Here is a 17,023-nt window from a genome sequence, read left to right on the forward strand (position 1 = left end):
CACAAAAATATTCAAATATTATACCATATCATACCACACCTAACCATTTACGAACCCATTCGCCAATCACCACAAAATCAAAACCGCTGTTGGTAACCGACCAATTTCGATGATAACCAGGAAGCCATTAATGGGGCAACCACCACGCATTCCCATCAGGTTGTCACGTAGCGGTGGTCGGTGGTCGGTCGTGGTCGCCGTCCGGGAGTCGTGGTCGGTCGCGCGATCCGGTCGCGACCTCCACCTGCTTGCGCGGAACGGCTGGTAAAAACTTATAGGGCAGGTACGGTTTTAGGGATGGATAATCTGGACGCGATACGATGTAGGATGTCGTAAAGTAACTTACATTTATATTTTGTTAACATTGTTCATTAAAAAAGTGTTATACATATAGCTTATAATTTATATAGTTTAGTATTAATACAGTTTGTTTGCTTTCATTTACGGTAAATGCTGTGTACGCATGTAATAGGCAAGCATATATATCAAGTCTTTCTATTTATAATGCTGTCCGTAAAAGTTGAAATGAAAATTTTAAAATGAATAAATAAAGTAATGGAATTCGAATGCATTTAAACTTTTAGAATTCAGACATTTACCAATTTGTTATTTCCTAACATACTGTAGTGGATATAGCATAATTCTATACGTACTTATACCTTGTAGTATAATGAGCATAATTTACCTACATACGAGTATTAACTTCTTTCAAAAATATATATTTAATTTAACCAACGAAAGTGGTGTGTCAGTAGCGCAATTCGTTTGTCAACGTCTCATTTTACAAATTTTATTCTAGAACACAATTAGATACCTACTATACTAACTAGAAGTATATCAACAAAATGACTATTGCAGTTCAATTAGTGCTTATTAATTCAATAAATATATAACATTTTAAGAATTAGATCTGTCCAAGTGCGTAAGTTAGTATTGTGTGTTCATTAGCATAGTGGTGTATGAGTCGAGATTAGGTCGATCGATTATTTTTTATTTAACACTACCAATGTCAAAAAGCACGTAAATGACCTCCGTGGTGCAGTGGTTGAGCGTTGGGCTCACGATCCGGAGGTCCCGGGTTCGATTCCCGCTGGGGACATATCACACAAATTACTTTGTGGTCCCTAATTTAGTTAGAACATTACTGGCTGACCAGATTGTCCGAAAGGAAGATGATCCGTGCTTCGGAAAGTACGTTAAGCCGTTGGTCCTCTTACTGATGTAAGTAAGTAGTCGTTACATGAGCCATGTCAGGGGCCTTTGGCCGCTCAATAGTAAGCCAGACACCAGGGTCGATGAGGTTAGTAGTCCACCTCACAACCCACACGATAGAAGAAGCACGTAAAAGCAAAGAAAGTTTTCTCAAGGTGCGATAATAATAAAATAAAGGGGTCGCTAAACAATGTATCGCCCTGGTACGTCACTTAATCCGTCCCTGTGAGTCGTGATCTCGAATTACCACCGAGCAGCTTCTCATCAAGTATGTTTTATTTTATTTACCGACAGACAGTTCATCAGGTTTTCGATCGGCTTACCGTATTGTAAACAAAATCCTACAGACAGTGAATATAAAAATATGTCTATATATTTAAGTACGCAAGAAAAAACATTATGTATGTAATACTTATTACCTATGCTTCAATTATTAAATTATAACCAAACATAAACAACCTACAAACGTCGCACTGCTGAGTGGAGGTATTTTTATAGCCGGGACCCACGGCTTCACGTGCCCTTCGAAGAACGGAATCATCTTACTTTTTCGGACAATCACGTGATACAAGCCTGCAATGTTTTTACCAAACAAAGGACAGTCTCACAAAGTGGTTTTGACAATGTCCCCATATGAAATCGAACCCGGACCTCCTCATCGAATCGTAAGCTCAACGCTCTAGACCACAGAGGCTGTTAAATTATAAAACCGAATGTAAAACTTCACTTTCGTGTCGTAAGAAATATCGTTTGAAACAAAGAAAATTAATGCAATCTTCACATCAACGTCAGTTAAAAAGCTAATACGTCTATAAAATATAAAAAGGACATTTGCTGTTAACTAAACGATAATTTTCGCTTTTAAACGATTGACCGACAAAAATTCGCCACAAAATGTCGTGATTTTAATTTATTTCCAAGTTTCTAAGTTCCGCCTCCATTCCGTCAAGCTACGAGTCGAGTCATATAAATTGTACAATATTTGCATCCCGTATCCATTATTTAGATCATAAATTAGTTGTAAGAAACCTGATCGTTTGAACGTTCGTTTTTGACGCGTAAATCCTACACAGTGTTTTGGATAACGGTTATTATCCCATTTTGCAGTGATGTCGTGTATACTAATATCTTAATTTATTATAAGAATATGTACATACCAATACATGTTAATAAATAAATTACCTACAATTCGTTTTGTACACGTGTGACCATTTGTGTGACTCTTTTAACTTCTCCTGCAGAAAGGATTCCATTTTTATTTTTTCTGATAAACGTTACGATGTTTGTATGTTGAAAGCATTGATGTATAATAATGTTAATATAGTGAATAAAAGTATTAGTAACATTATTGGTGCGCGACATTTCAAATAAAGAAACTGAATTTGAGTACGTAAGGGTGGTATTAATAAACTAATCTCAGTTGAGACTGCCCTCAAGATCATGCTCAAGTGTTCTTATAATAAGAACTGTCACAATGACATATCTTGAGGGCAGTCTCGAAGCTGAGATTAGTTTATTAATACCACTCTAAGGGTGGTATTAATAAACTAATCTCAGCTAAGACTGCCCTCAAGATCATGCTCAAGTCCCTGTTTTTATATAAGAACTGTCACATTGACATGATCTTGAGGGCAGTCTCGAAGCTGAGATTAGTCTATTAATACCACCCTTAATGTGGTTACAGTCGAGGTTGAAATGGCTTTTTCCAGGTTGGAAATTCAATTTTAAAGTAAACTGTATAATAATTAATTATAAAAGTTCACGCAGTTCAAAACTTCTCCAAGCATACCAACCTGACGAACTAAGTCCACAAAACAACTGTTACTATCTATGTATGTATACGGTGGATGTACTGGGCTATGTCGCGTAAGGTTATGCGGATGCCCGCGCCGGCGCGTGCGCTGACTGCAGAGCGCACGGCCGAGGTCATAGCTTGTCGTCCGACCCGACGTCTCACTTCTATACTGTTATAGATATATACACATGTGTCAATGTAATTTTAAATGAACTCTAACAGCTATGTGTAGTTGCTTATAGTATGGACCTTAGTTCTTCTGTCGTGTGTGTTGTGAGGACAACAGACTCAAGAATAACTCACCTGGGGGGTTAAAATGGCCAAATCGAAGCAATTCATCTAAGAAAGCAATATTGCAACTTGACATTTGCGCATATAAAAGTAAGTGCGCAATACAAACAAATATCAAATAGCAATATTGGTAACGCCCCTGATCTACGATGTCAAGACGTAGTGAAAAATCTTTATTTGAAGTCTTGAATACTTATAATAGTCCGATTTCCAGGTCGGTCGTTTCAGGAGGTCGGACTTCCAACAAAATTTTATAGCCATCCATCATAGGCGTCTACGGCAGAAACGGGGGGGGGGGGGGGGGGGGTATAACGAATATTGAGGGGAATGATTCAGACCATGACTCTGTGTTGAAATCAAGTGGAATGAAAAAAACCTGCCGGAAAATTCATGTCAATTCTTGCGTATTTTTTTTTTTTTGAAAATTCCACTTGATAACCACTCAGAATCATAGTCAGTCAGTCAGAAACAGAATCAAAGTTTCGTTATGATGTCTATATATTTTTATCAGAGCCACTGTCGATTATCATAATAGTTTGCAACTTGGCTAAGAGTTCCGTACCTACTCTACCAACTCTCAAGGGGTTTAGTCAAAAGATATGTATCGTTCACCAAACAAAGGAATGGAACTCACTTCCTGTGTTAGTTTTGCCTACTATATACAATTTGGTTGTTTACAAAACAAGAGTAAACATTCTTGATCTTGTTAAACATGATCCATCTTAGAGCAGTCACACGTAATTCACATGTCTCTTTTGATGTGGGCAGACCCAAAAGCCACCAGGGCCACTTATCACCAGTTATAGTTAAGTCCCATGTAATAGGGAGCGAGCCTATTGATGACAACCATATTAGGTATTATATATATAGTATTTACTTTTTCGTAGTTTATTTTGATTAAAGCAATATTTTTTTTCTAGACGAATTGCCCCAATGTGGCCTTTTTGTGAAGTGTAGGCTATTTATGTTTATGTATGAGAATTTAATTTACTTACTAAGAAAATTTACACTTTAAGGTATTTTGTTTTTCTCTAGTTAAGTGAAATGTATTCTTTTGGAAAAATACATTTCTTAAACCGTTAATTAATAACTAACGGAGATACATATCGTTGGAAAATACAAATTGTTGCCAAATATTGTTTTTAGTCACTCTCTCTCTCCATTTAAGAGCTGCGCTCTTGTCGGTGGAGTAATCGCCATTCCTCTCTTCTTCCCGCCAAAACCTTCACCTCCCGATACGACACGACCTGCACCTTCTCTTTTATTTGTTTCATAAATGTTATCCTAGGTCTACCCCTTCCTCTCTCCCCTTCAACTTTTAGTCACTATGATGTATTAATTTAAAATCTAGATTCTTATTGTAGAAATTTAAGACATACATACACCCACGTTCATTATTTATAGAATAATAAATATTATGATAATACTGATTTCTACTCCAACACACTGAGTTTAGTAGGTGTTTAAAATAGTTATTGTGTCGCGTTTATGAATCATTTATAAAATATATATTCTTATTTTATGTAGACAAATCTATTTAAACTTTTCGCTTTAGAAAAATGTGCAAAAGTTGCGCCTCCTAAATTACTAGACATATCCCCTGGCGGTGCCCTTTCGGTACCACACTAACCCATAACTCGAATCGAAAACGAATTCATATTTTGTACAATATCCTAGTCATAGAAATCGCGTACTTGGTTTAAAATAAATTAAGAAATTCTGATTACTAAATAAAAACAGATCTCAAACTAACGAAAAACATTTACTTTTTTTCTATTTAACTTATTTATGAATTTTAATCAAGAAAAACGTAATAATAAGTCCGATATTTTATCACTAATTTCTATGACTTTACAGTGTGCTTTTTAATACACATTCCATAATAATTTCGTGTTATGACGTTTAGTAAAAAGTAACTGATTTGACTAGTTGGAAACAAGGCTATGAGTACCGTAGTAACGTAAAAATGGTTTTACATATACTTGGTTGGGTTGGTACAGACAAATCTTTTACCGTGTGTGTTGTGAGGTTGATTAACCTCAGCAAACCTGGTGTCAGGGTAATTGTTGACTATAAACTGGAGTACTACGTCTGTCATAAATTCACGTTACTAAAAGGAGTAAGAATTTGGATGGATATAGGGGTAGGGGGCGATACAAGGAAGTGTGGATGGATTGTGTACCGAGATGACGATTGACAGAAATGAGTGAAAGAGGAATACATGTTGTGCCCCCAGCTAGAGTGGGATAAAAGCAGAAGGATGATGACATTACTAAAAGGCGATATTTTTGATTTATTATAATAATATACTCGTCCTGGATGTTAATTATTTTTCTTCCTCAAACCTGATTTACGTTGCTTATAAAGACAAAAAATATAAGAAAAATAAATAATATAAGAAGTATGAAGAAGCCAAGCTGCGGTTGTGGTGTAAACGGACACCCTCGGTTTGAACTCGCGACCGTCGGTTGTAAGCGTATTAATATTCCACCCGCATTTATTTGTGTCTTTTTTTTTGCCCCGCGAATGATTTGGACATGAATCAGCGTAGACTTTGATATAATTTATATATTTGGTGAATGAAATTCGAAGTCAAGGTTAAATAACATAGCATAGCATCACGAAGGCAGAGGTGAGAAACCCACTCTTCGCTAGCTCTGTCTCATCATCATCATCATCATCAGCCCATTAACGTCCCCACTGCTGGGGCACGGGCCTTCCCTAAGGATGGATAGGAAGAACGGGCCTTAAACCATCACACGGGCCCAGTTGGTTATTAACGACTGCTAATGCAGCCGGGACCAACGGCTTAACGTGCCTTCCGAAGCACGGAGGAGCTCGACATGAAAACTTTTTTTTTGTGGTCACCCATCCTATGACCGGCCTTTGCGAAAGTTGCTTAACTTCAACAATCGCAGACCGAGCGCGTTTACCGCTGCGCCACCGAGCTCCTCAGCAGCTAGCTCTGTGTAACTCCCATGTAATAGAAAGCGAGCTTATTGCCATTAACCGGGCACAAATCCTGAAAACCACGTGATATCAATTATCTATAACCCGAACATCAGTTCAAACTCATAAAATCGAATTCAGTGTTTAGAACCCCAGCCGGGATTCGAACTTACGACACTAAAATGTAAGTCATGCGTTCACCGAACAGGGCTACCACGGATTCAAGGTTAAAAGTGTATATTATATAGGTACGTATAATATACAAAAGTACATTCATGGTTATAGTGCCGATTTTAGCACTTAATATTATTTTAGTATCATTAAATATAATATAACAGCCTCCGTGGTCTAGTTGTAAGAGCGTTAGGCTCACGATCTGGAGGTCCGGGTTCGATTGCCGATGGGGACATTGTCGAAATCACTTTGTGAGACTGTCCTTTGTTTGGTAAGGACTTTTCAGGCTTGAATCACCTGATTGTCCGAAAAAGTAAGTTGATTCCGTGCTTCGGAGGGCACGTTAAGCCGTTGGTCCCGCCTATTAGCCGTAAAAACACATCCACCAACCCGCAGTGGAGCAGCGTGGTGGAGTATGCTTCATACCCTCTCCGGTTGATTGAGAGGAGGCCTGTACCCAGCAGTGGGACGTATATAGGCTATTTATGTTATCATTAAATATTAGTGCCATCACTTACGACAAGTGTAGAAAAGAGATAGAGCGCTGCAGCCGTACGAAAATTTGCAGCCACTTCTGGTGTATTAAAATCATAAAATAACAATAAATTACGTGTATCAAAAAAAACAATTCTATGCTTCAGTAATTAATACGACACTCGATCCATAATGCATAGAGCAACATTTTCTTAGAAACGGTAAATTACTAACTATGTGTAGAGAATGACGTCTGTCTTAGACCTATCCTCGAAGCCTGGAATGTCCAGACACAAATAATCTAACAACGGTATTGACACCAGCAGACATTTCCTAATTTTATTTTAAATTACACCATTATTTTATCCACCGAAAAGGAACAGACGACAAATCAAATAAGCATCTGACTAATATGGAAACTGTTTGAGGTGTGCTGTCAACTCAATTCTGTCGGATTATGCGCCAACGTTACTGAACGAGAAAAAGGTTATTTAAGATTTCTGCCTACTATGACGTTTTTCCCATCCCTTTTCTTTCCGGTGAATAATAAAATTACATGTATAACTTAAAATAAAATTAAAAAGTGCCTGCCCGAACCAGCACCACTAACAATGGGAATTAAAACCTTACAACTTCATAAATTTACCAAATTGTCAGAATAATAAATACATAAATAATCTATTGAAATTTTAAACCATTTTAGAAATATTTTAGTTTAAAGAGAATCAATAGACATTGTTGAGAAAAAACTGTAAGTTGTGTTAATAAACGTGAACTTACTGATTTCAAAGTTTCATTTACGTCACCTTGAAGTGTGCACCACCCCCTCAATCAACCGAAGGGGGTATGGAGCATTCTCCTTCACGCTGCTCCAGTGCGGGTTGGTTGAGGCGTTTGGGCTCGTAGTATCAGCATATAAAAATGTGATTTTAGTATTTATTCCTTTGAGGTTAGGAACACTGACAAAGAACCTTATCATCACCAAATCACGTTCCCGGAAGGTGTAACGTCATGCATGCATGGAGTGACGCGTGTACCATATCTTGTTAATATTCCAGTGTCATCTACAAACCTATTCAACCGATTAGAACACATACAATATTCATATATATCTACATCGACGATCAAACTTTTAATTTGCTACGAACAAAAAACTTCATAGAGCTTCATTCCTACTTAATTAATTTGACACTTCCGAAATTAGCACTATCTCTTTCTTACACTTATCATAAATAAAGTCCGGCACTATTGTCGTCGAACAAAAATACAATTATACCCTATTTAACGTAATATTATCAAGTGACATACCTATCTCTCGAGTCTTTCATAAGCTGTACGCTTCAGTGCGGAAGAAGTCTCGTCTCTTTCTAATCATCATCATTATCTCCCTAGCATTATCCCGTCTTTCACAGGGTCCGCTTACCTAACCTGAAGATTAGACAGGTTCGGTTTTTTACAGAAGCGACTGCCTGTCTGGCGTTCCAACCCGCGAAGGGAAAACCAGCCTAATAAAGGTTAGGTCATATTCCTCCGAAAATGCATTTCTCAGGAATGTGGGTCACGATGTTTTCCTTTACCGAGCACGTGATAATCATATGATCGAAATATGAATTCGAAAACAAATTCGAAATTCGTCTCTTTCTAATCATGCCACGTGTAAAAAGTTCGTGTTTGCCAAAATCGGCACCTAATAAAACTGAAATTCAATGCAATTCAATATTCTTTATTTTCATACTATGATGGTGTACAAGTTTATAAGTTACATATGAGTTTCACATCATATACCCTTTCGGGCACAACCAAATAGAAGTTTAAAAGAGCGAAGGAAGCTTTTCAAATAGTAATTTATCATCACTTTGCTTTTTTCGCTTTTATTTTCCGACAAAGAAATGCGTAAGATTACTGTTAGAACTGTGTTTTGAACTCGCAAACACCAATGATGATGATAGCTACACTACTCTTACTTATGTTCTATCAATGACAACTAATATCTGTTATTTGTTTACAATTACAAGCACCATATCGAATGCAAGATGGTTATGGTTTTCAAGTGCTAGAAATGTGAAATGAAATGGCTATACGAGTACGTACCTATATTTTGTTTCCTTTAGGTTTTCTCAGTATAAAATATTACTTACTGACCTGTTACATCTGGGACCGTTCATTAGATAAGGGATGATTGATTACAGATAAATTATTTATCATTGCAATAGCAACATTTTGTGAGAAAAAAATATCAAATTTGGAACACTTATTCTACGAACAGACGACTATCTGACTTCAAACTTAATTAATCATTATTTATTAATCGGTTTTTATCTAAACAGACTTTTTAGATTTTAACAATCGCGTTCAAAAAAATAACAGCTTAGCTGTGAAACATAAAATTATTTTCTCTCGTTTGATTACTTTTTTACTGTGTATAATATATTACATAATATTAATTAAGTAAGGAACAATTTACATCGTTACCAGGCCAGGATACCAATGACACGTCTCGTTAATATGCGCAAGGACAAAGTCGGGTCACAGAAGAATTATCGGATGTGGGATGAAGGCATACATATTTATCCAGGTATTGTGTTTAGTTTGGTATTGTGCTGCTTAGAACGTTGTATATATTGACGCCTGTACTTATTATGAAGCAGGACAGAATATTGTTTATAATTCGTGTCATTAAGACTTTCGTACTGAAAGTAACACTTTTCTAGATTATTAAACGTATTACTGTAAAACATAACAAAACAAATACGTTATTGCAAATAGAGGAAACAACACTACTATCTTTATCGTATATCTAGGATTTACATTATCGACCTCTACCTTTTCTTTAAATAAAGTGACTTACAATATGTACATGAAAGAACATACAAATACAGAATGTTAGTGATATCATAACGACCTTGATTCTGAGTTGATATCAAGTGAAAATAATATTAAAAAAACACAAAAAAATCATGAATTTTCCTACGGATAATTCCACTTGATATTAACTCAGAATCATGAGCTGATTGTCCCCCTCAGTATTCGTTACGATGTCACTAACGCTGTATTATATATAAACCTGGCTCAGTCATATTCATAAGTGACTTCAAGAACAAGAACCCTTGAACACTTTGATATATGTAGGATACACTTTGGCGACTACATTATGATCATTATTTAAATGAAAGTGACCTTGAGGTTGGGATATAAATCAATCTAACCTGTATGACGCAACACTGACCTCTAGTTACCATAGACATTATCATTAAACATAATATCACAAATCAGTGCAGTTTTAACGAACATGGCTGGCTCGACCATTATAGACAGCGACACGGCTCACCACCTATCACGTTGGTCTACCAGAACGCTCGGCGAGGTGTAGCTACAACATCTTGCGATGGATGTACCGGACTACCCCAATTGGGAAATAGTAGTGGGTTTATGGTATGTTACATAAGAACATTTTCGTACTGGCCCTTTACGAAGAAATGTTCATGATTAAAAATAATTTGAAAAAAAAAATAATAATAAGAATATTGGACTGTTATACGTATAGAAGAATTAGAAGAAAAAAAAAACATACAGGACTATTCATCAACTTCGATAAATGGCGATATGTTGGTATTATAATTTCATTAGAAGTGTGTCAGGATAGAAGCAAATGGAATTCCATAGTCTCTGCTCACCCCTGTGGGAAATAGGTATGAGATTATGTATGTATTTGTATATAGTTCATTTAATTAACAATATATTTATTATGTACAAACAATACAATACAAATATACTTTATTGTACCAAAATAAAAAGAAATATTTACAAAAGACTCTTAACTCTCTTCACTCTCTCTTCACTCTCTCTTCTTCTTCTTTTTACCGACTTCAAAAACGGAGGAGTTTCTCAATTCGATCGTATATTTTTCTTGACTCTTTTTTTTGGTGTATTTTTTTTCTTTTAGTATATTTGTATTCTATTGTATTTATTACGTAGTGATAATCAGTCAACTTGAAAGCAAAACTGCTTTAAAACTGAATTGCTGTTAGAATTGTAAATTGATCCAAAGTCCACTATTTAATGATTATAATGTTGTATTACTTTTTTGCTAACAAGTAAAGTTATCTTGACCTTCTAACGAACCTTTGGCGACCCTCGTGAGAAGTATAAAAATACAAATACCTACAAAGTAATAATACACTTATAATAATAATATACATATTAAACAATTATAAATATAACAGTCACGCCGAAAACGTTAAGTATTCCAATAAGTCATTGGTAGGGTTAGCAGTGAAAAGATTTTTTTATATTTCAAAAATACATAGATGAATAAGGCTCCGTGTTTGGTTAAGACGTTATAGGCTGATCACCTGATTGTCCGAAAGTAAGTTGATCCGTGCTTCGGAAGGCACGTTAAGCCGTTGGTCTCGGTTACTACTTACTGATGTAAGTAGTCGTTACATGAGCCATATCAGGGGCCTTTGGCGGCTCAATCGTAACCCTGATATCAGGGTTGATGAGGTTGGTACTCCACCTCACAACCTACACGATATAAGAAGAAGAATAAAGCTCCATAAGGTACATAATATTTATTAGTCAATGTTGAAAAAGACACAGGTCACAAAAATGCTTTTTGAATTCAATTAAAAAAATATAGTAATATTACGATGAACTCTTTTAGTGAGTTGCTTATGGGACTAAAGATAAAAGAGTGATTGTGGCGCACCTGGCATTCTGTTGGTTGCACAACCCACTGGTACAGTCATCATCGCATGATGACCTAAGTACCCACGTTTCACCGACTGTTTGTCAAACCAGGTGAGCCGGATCGCTATCCGTTATGGTCGATATTCAACTGTTATCTTTAAGACACTTCGTTTCTGAGGTTTCGATGTAAACTGACAGCCCTTTAAATACAAACAGATCTTAACCTTCCGGACACAATATCTATTAGCCAGATAACGACCCGCACTAATGGCAATCGTTCACACGGACGTCATGACCTGAGCCGTAACACGCCCAATTACAGTCAATTACCACTGTAATACCATCGGTGACGTCAATAACGCGATTACAATTGTAATACATTCATATTCATAAAAAAAAATACTCATATTCATATTCATAATGTATTACAATTACAATACAATACATTTGGTCTGCCACCGATTGATGTGTTGTTTGCCGGGTGGGAGTCCTCAGCGCTCCTCATTTGCACGGCCAAGAAGTTAATGTCATATGCGGTAATTGATATTGTATTATATTGTTATTTTTCTACTAAGTATTAGTGTTTGTTTAGGTGTAACAGGTATTAATAACTTAAAGGATATTTATGGTATTTAATTATAATATTACAAAGTTATGGTTTATTTTTATCCTCCAAATTGGAGATGTCTTTAGACAAGGTTTAGTACGATCTACTGTGAACCGGCGTGCGTGTATGAAACGATTGATGTGCGCGGAGGAAGCAAGAGAAAAGTGCCAGAATCGAAGCAAATGGAATTCCATAGTCTCTGCTTACCCCGGTGGGAAATAGGCGTGAGTTTATGTATGTATGTGTATGTAATTGATCTATAGGTATTATATAATATACTTACTTACCTATTTTTCTTGATCATCCAATAACTTGAAAATTAATATATTGATTTAGTTATGTTTTTAATGTTGTCTAATACTTTCTAGAAAGTTCTTACGGAAATAAATATTTAGAAATATTGGAAAACTAAACGGAAATCCACGCAGACGAAGTCGCGAGCGAAAAGGTATATATTTGGTATTGTCATGTTGTGCTGTTATCTTTCTCGTAATATGTGTTAAAATGTTTCGTGTATGTATGTGCAATGAAGAATATATGATTTGATTTTATTATAGCATAAAATGTGTAGATTGTATTCTTCGAAGTTTCTGTTATGATAATTTAGCACAATTTTCCCTGAGGAAGATGTGACACAAAATAGTTTTTCCCCATTTTCTGACCTTCTGCTTCTGAACATTTTCCTTACTAGGAGTGAAACAATTTGTATTATTATATTCTATAATTGATGTGTAAAGATAGAATATACGATGTGTTTGAGCCGAAGTGACTTAGGCAACAGGGAAGTGATGGCGGGATAATAATTATCCCTTAGGTATGTTTACTATCCTCTATGGAAACCCTAAAGGGGTTGGTATCATGACGGGTGGCTCTATTTATAATTTGCTAAAAGACCTTTTTTTTTCGATATAAAAAATACAGCGCCCTAGTAACCTTGACACTAGGGTTGATGAGGTTGGTAATCCACCTCACAACCCACACGAGAGAAGAATTAGCGCTAACAGAAACTTTAAGTATAATATCATGTGACATCCATGGGACATAAACAGTTTATATACCTCCTCCCCCCGTCTTCTCCAAAACAATTTTCCACTACGAATAACTATATAACTTGTAAGTATTCCCGACCGAGATAATTCAATCTAGAAATATTTATAGGAAAAGCAAAATGAAAGAATTTGTATCTCATATAACCTACCTATTTAGCAGCGAGGAAGCCACGTTAAGCAGTGTTGATCCCGGTTACTACTTACTGCTGTAAGTAAGTAGTCGTTACATGAGCCATGTCAGGGGCTTTTGGCGACTCAATACTAACCCTGACACCAGGGTTGATGAGGTTGGTGCTCCACTTCACAACCCACACGATAGAAGAAGAAGAGCGGCGAGGAAAACCGTGGACGAGGAAGGATTGGCGAAAATTTAATAGAAATATGTCAGGCAACGCTCATGTAGTGGAAATTTTTTTTAAAGCCAAGTTTTTGTTTAATTGGGGTTATCATAATCATAATTTACAGTGCATAATGCATAATCATTACCGTAATATAACCTTTCACAAGTGAGTAATTTCCAATCATTATCTTGTCACTGCATACACATCATCATTTGCATAAGTCAATAAAGGATAATTATTATCGCTACTTAGTTACCAGTAAAATGCGTTTATATGATAATTTCTCGCAAACATTGAAACCATGCACTATTTACCCGTTTATCGCAACTGAAACCTGTTTTATACTTCAATTTAAATGTTTACAGCCATTTATAAATTATTATCAACGCGTAATTATGTACTGAATTTGGACCGAATTCGTGGAAAGATAAAGTCGAAAGGAAAACTCACCTTTCAAATAGAGCAAAATGTTTCCCGCTGTAAAATTCCTCAGTTTGAATGTTTAAACTAAAGGTTCTATCACCAATCACTTCAACACTGTCCACAATTCATAAATCAAAGTCGAATACGGGAAAATAGCGAGATATTTCCCTTGAAATTTTCCAAATGTGTTCACGTAATGTGGTATAGTATCCTTTATTCTCGAGATTGTGTTATCGCAGTCAAAAGTCAGGCACTTATCACTAGTGGCATTCAGTGGACGCACGTGGGTCGAGCGCGACGACGTCGGTCCTAACGCAGCGAAGCGACCTGAGCGCGCCAAACAAGCTGGCCGACTGAACACACTGAGTCACTACACGCACACCACGCCGCGGCAGGTGAAACCAGTGTGGTGTCAGCCTCGTAGCGACCTGAACTCTCATGTAGAGGTTACCCAGGTGATCTCCACCTGTGTGCGTGCACCATTTTGTTCGTGTTGGGCAGATTTATTACGAGCACGCATGTGCGCGTGAGTTCCACAGGTGATCTCTTTTGTATCGGTACGTACTCGGTCACATGTCACGGCACTGTGTGCTGCCTACCTGATGTGCCCCCGCAACTTATCGCTTTTGTTCTTTTAGGGTTGTATAAGAAAACGTATTATCTTATAAGACATTCATTTCGCTTGTTTTGTTTAACATACTTAGCGAGCGGCAGTCAAAACAACTTTTTCAGCGAGTGATCGTTTTGTGCGTCCGCATAATATTGAGATATATTCGTGTACGTGGTTGACCTCCGTAGTTATTTCAGTTTATTATTATCTTCACTAACACACGTACAAATATTATTTACGCTTTGACGTCTTTGCACAACCGACCGACTAATATTGTCACGCTCCGTAAAGAATTTTCCAAGGATTTTCCAGCAACTTTATTTGGTCGTGTTACATCACCTATGTGAGCGCAAGATCATACCATCTGCACTTATTGAACTTTGTACGTCGTAAGGTCACGGATGTTTAGCACTAATACAATAGTTAACATCTCATGTCACCTTGACGTAAGAGCTGGGACATTGTCATTTTAAGTCTAAAAGGAAAACTTCGTAAGTGCCAGCAGTAGTGAGGATAATTGAACCTTGCGGCGACGATCATAAAAACTCTAATCTTTCATCCCATAAACGTCTGTTTAGGACCTTTTAAGGAAAAACGTGCTGTCTAAATAAAACATTGTAATTCACTTTATATTCAAACAGTAATAGACTCTAACTATCTGTACTTTAAGATTGCTATTTATCTAACATCTAAAAAGTACTTGAGGCGTCTTGACCGTTCGTTATCCAAGTCGTGACTAGTCTATTTGTATTGTAATTTGCACCTAATCAGATGTAAAACTAGATTGATTATCGACTATACGGACCGTTTGAGAGTTGATTGAGTCTCTATTGTTCCATTTTGATGTTTTTTGAGACAATTCGGTCCATTGTTGACAAGTCTCCAGTCATTGTATTTGGGCACTGATACATTTAACGCCTACTTTCGTACTAGTCCAAAAAGAGAATTAATTATTCCATTATCTAAATATAGAATTGAACAATGACATTTAACAAACGGACAAAGTACTTAGTATTTTTTGTGGAACTATGTAACAATTAAGCCCTTGGTCCAGGCTATTAGCCGTAAAAAAGACATCTGTCAACTCGCAGTGGAGCAGCGTAGTGAAGTATAATATTATACACTCCATCCCCACGTAACATAGCTCATTTAATTCGTATTATATAAGAATTAAGTAAGTGTTACAGACTGTTATAAGCTTTTTCTTTCTGTCCCAAGAATTAGATGAAACATTGTCACTTCAATTGTCTAAGATATTGTTCTTGACATAAAACATTACTGTGAATTATAATTACCTTGTTAGCCTGATAGTAAAGATTAGAAATGCAGAAACTAATCATTACTAGCAATCTATTGAAAACACATTATCATAGAACTAATTTGTCCCTGTAATTTTATTGTAACGGACTTGCTTGAGTATGTCAAGTAAAACTAGTATTTGCTGCGGATGCTCTCAGGTAAAATTTGGGATTTTGCTTTAGTCTGCCACACTGGGGCACGGGCCTTCCCTATGGATGGATAGGGAGATAGGGCCTTAAACCATCACGCGGGCCCAGTGCGGATTGATGGTTATTAACGACTGCTAATGCAGCCGGGACCAACGGCTTAACGTGCCTTCCGAAGCACGGAGGAGCTCGAGATGATTTTTTTTTGTGGTCACCCATCCTATGACCGGCCTTTGCGAAAGTTGCTTAACTTCAACAATCGCAGACCGAGCGCGTTTACTGCTGCAACACCGAGCTCCTCATATAATATTACGTATAGAACGATAACTCTTCGCCCCGCACCAATTCGTATCGAGCGGCAACCTCACCCCCTCTGTGTTTTAGTCTTAAATGGCCGTAAGCCGCTAAAGAGTAAGAGGGAGCGCGCTGACTATCTGTTTCGTTCGCTTATAAGTAAGGAGGCGGCGGTCAAAATGAGGTTTTGTATGCAGTGCCTGAGGTGTGCTTTACTAAAACGTTTCGTGGCCAGCAATAACTTTCCCAACATTAAACAAAGAATAAAAGTAGTTTTAAACAAAATCTGATTAATATTATTACGGATTGAAGATACAGATAACAAAACGAACTATTTGTTTTCAACATGATCTACTCATGCGATTGGTTGCGATAACCTTCCACTTCCTGGTCGAATAGTGAACTCCGTCCGAGGCAAATGTAGGTACGTACAATATATTAAATCAAATAAAAGAGAAAAGAAATATAGAAGATAGCTGTATGTTCAATACATGAACATAAATATTGAAAGTGTATAACAACTTTTTATTTTTATAGTTTTAAAATGGTAACTTTAGTATTTTTGTAATGTGGCAACATTGCCATTTGTCTTTTCTCTCTTCTTGACAATGTCTTGCGAGCGGTCGGACGTTGTCCGATCTTAAATTAATATTTTTACAATAGTGAAATC

At 36.7% G+C, this 17,023-nt stretch overlaps 1 protein-coding gene across 4 annotated transcripts in view; it reads right to left on the reverse strand.

The window, feature by feature from the left end:
• LOC126372159 (polyhomeotic-like protein 3) overlaps positions 1 to 17,023 on the reverse strand; it is a 476,807-nt gene that overhangs the window by 222,637 nt on the left and 237,147 nt on the right. The window contains exon 1 of one of the 4 annotated variants that reach the window (XM_050017798.1): positions 14,032 to 14,373. The exons of the other annotated variants lie outside the window; for them this stretch is intronic. The gene's annotated coding sequence lies outside the window, so the exon portion shown is untranslated. Of the gene's footprint in view, positions 1 to 14,031; positions 14,374 to 17,023 lie in introns of those variants that run through there. 4 annotated transcript variants of the gene reach the window in all.

The sequence above is a fragment of the Pectinophora gossypiella genome, chromosome 13 (assembly GCF_024362695.1).
Source record: "Pectinophora gossypiella chromosome 13, ilPecGoss1.1, whole genome shotgun sequence".
In the NCBI taxonomy this organism is placed as follows: domain Eukaryota; kingdom Metazoa; phylum Arthropoda; class Insecta; order Lepidoptera; family Gelechiidae; genus Pectinophora; species Pectinophora gossypiella.